At 41.8% G+C, this 2,853-nt stretch overlaps 1 long non-coding RNA gene across 2 annotated transcripts in view; it reads left to right on the top strand.

The window, feature by feature from the left end:
* Positions 1–1,692, top strand: part of LOC102475268 (uncharacterized) — a 14,777-nt gene extending 13,085 nt beyond the window's left edge. For both annotated transcript variants that reach the window (XR_001370911.2, XR_003550571.1), the window contains one exon: positions 1,287–1,692. This is a non-coding gene — a long non-coding RNA (uncharacterized LOC102475268). The remainder of the gene's footprint in view (positions 1–1,286) is intronic.
* Positions 1,693–2,853: the final 1,161 nt, after the last annotated feature.

Genomic DNA, 2,853 nt, shown 5'->3' with positions numbered 1-2,853 from the left:
TTCAGAAGGGCAGTGCTCACTGAAATATGTTGCCTCATTACTGTGTAACCTCTGGCAGTCTTGTCTGTCGTAAGCTATTTAACTCACATTACTAAGCTTTTACTAAGCATACATTGAGCCCTCACATGTTCTAGGCATGTGCTAAATCTCTGACATGCATTGTCTGATGAAATTCTCAGTTCTCCTTCAAAGTAGGTATTATCATTTATAGTTGAACAATTGAGTAACTTGTGATTCAGTATGTGCAAGACACTGTGGAGAATGGAAAAAAATGATTGGATACATGGTCTACTGCCCTCTAAGGACACATAGCCCAAGGGAGGGTTAAAAATCACTCCAAAGTATAAGGCAGACTCTAAGGAGGAGCCTTGCCTTCAGCACACAGCCTGCTGACCCCTGCCTCATCCTTTCTCCTATTTGTATTTTCCTTATGAACACTATGGATCTCACAACTTTGATTCCTTGATGCTCAGAGACATTGCCAGCACCCACCTCCATACCAGATACTTGTGGGAATGTTTTGAATTTTCTATCCAGTTTTATTGAGTCTATATAAGGCAACTCAATTCCTTTTGAAATAAGTATAACAATGATTAAATGAGTAAGACAGTTATCTTGGTATTCAGAGTGTTAGGCATGACACATAAGAAGGGCTCTGGTACAGAGAAAAGCTGGCTGGAGATCAGGGGTCAGTGACTGACACTTCCCATGGTGTAAACTCAGTCAGGCTTGATAATATTGGGTCAGTGGAAAAGTCATGACACATTGTTGAATAGAAAAACACATCATGACTTCTCTGACAACACAATACTTCTCAACAAGTCGATTGAAGACTTCAAGACAAGGTCACGTGCCTAGCACTGTCTGGCATACGGTTAGTTTTCAGTTAATGTTAGTGCCTCTTTAAAGATAATTTTGTTACCAATTTTCAGTGAACCTTCTTCTGTTGGCCTATTCCAGTGAATCAAATGTTAAATTAATTAACCCACGATGATATTACAATATCTCCCCCCCTTCCAGCAAACACCTTACTAAGGCCAAACCACCTCTAGACTACATGAGGAAAAGGTGGCCTCGGTCCCTGACTAGTGAAATCCCCACCGATGTCAGATAGACAGACTAAATCAGCAATTAGCATCGGCCACCTCCGCGCGGTGCCCAGGATGGCTTTCAATTAGCAGGCAGCTGCTGCACTGCCATTAGTTAATGCCACTGTTCCTGCATTTACTCTGAATGATAATTGCAGTATGTACCAATGTGTATTTTTAACTGTTCCTTTTTTTCAGATGGAAAGAATGCCATTCTCTTTGTACAGAACCTCAGCTGCAGCATTGTTGCCCCTATAAAGGAAAAACAACAACCACAACCTGCGACAATTCTCCACTAACAAGTGGCCACATGACATTGCTGAGAGCTTGGCGAGAGAACAATGTGGTTAGATGTTTGGAACAAGCTTTCGCAACTTGCCGTGTATGTGGATAGGGAACGGCGTATGTGGAAATGTGAACATCCCAATAATAATTGCTTTCAAATATTGAGGATGAATAATGGCCCCATATATTATTTCAGGTCCCTATTTTCTAGGGTATAAAGTGACAAGCTATAAGGAATGTCCATGAAATAGGCAGCTTGAATTTAGGGGACCTGTATATTTTTATTTTTATATGATTTCAAACTTTGTCTTAATTCATGATAGGGCATGTGTGCATACAAGAGAGGGATAAAGAGAAGAAGATAGCTATGAATACCTTCCACAGGGTCTGGTCACACTGCAATGCCCTTCTTCCAGTCCACTAGTCCATTGGATAGGGCACTCTCATGTGTGCCCATGTGTTCTGGGCTGTCTGGCCTAGGGGTTCCAACTGGCCACCACCTGGGATCCAGCTTCTCTTAAGCAGTGCATTACTGCTATGCCAAGCAGTAATGCTAAAGCAAGCTTTATTTTAAACTGTTTATTATGGTATATTTTTAGGTTTCCAGCAAAGTTGCAGCCTAATCTATACAATGAGTTCCTCTGAACCCTTCACCCCACTTCCCCTACAGTGAGCATTAAAGCGTGGTGGTCAAAACTGAGGAATGCATGCTGGTGCAGTACTTGCAGTGCTTGCAACTAGCAGACTTTATTTGGATGTTACCTGTCTCCTCACTGAATCTGTTCCTATTCCAGGAGCCAATCTAGAATCACATGTTGCATTTATTTGTCATGTCTCTTCAGTCTCACTTGAGCCGAAAGCTTCATAATCTTTCTTTTTCTTGATGCTCTACTCTAGACAGTTTCGAAGACTATTTGCTAGGTCTTTGGTAGAATGTCCCTCCATTGGAACTTCTCTGAATAGACAGAGGTTTTAGAAGATTATCCCTAAAGTATCATTCTGGTTGCATGGTATCAGGGGGTATGTGATTATACTTATTACTAGTGATGTTAACCTTGATCATTTGGTCACAGTGAATTCTGCCCGATTTCTCCATTATCAAGTTACTATCTTTTCATTTCTATATGTTATTCTTTGGAAATAAGGCACTAGGTCTAGCTTTTAATCAAAAGGATTAATCTCCCCTATCTGCTGAGGGCGTGCATGTGATAAGTTATTTGCAATTCTCTGAAGGGCAGATTTGGGGAGCATGGCTTTAATAGTAGATCTGTCACTACATGGTTTGGAACCAGTAACTCAACTTCTCTCCACCTCAAGTTTTTCTTTTATTAAAAGAGAAGTTGAGGGAGCCAGCAGTTAGCGTAATGGCTATGTTGCTGGACTCCCACATAGTCGACTGCGGTTCATGTCCCGGACCCAGTGGCTTAAAACTCACGCCGGGCGCGTGTGAGTGCGTGCCCAAGATCCCGGGAGGAGAATG

This window comes from Tupaia chinensis, unplaced genomic scaffold (genome assembly GCF_000334495.1).
Source record: "Tupaia chinensis unplaced genomic scaffold, TupChi_1.0 Scaffold000459_1, whole genome shotgun sequence".
Lineage (NCBI taxonomy): Eukaryota > Metazoa > Chordata > Mammalia > Scandentia > Tupaiidae > Tupaia > Tupaia belangeri.
This window is presented reverse-complemented; position numbering and strand designations above follow the sequence as displayed.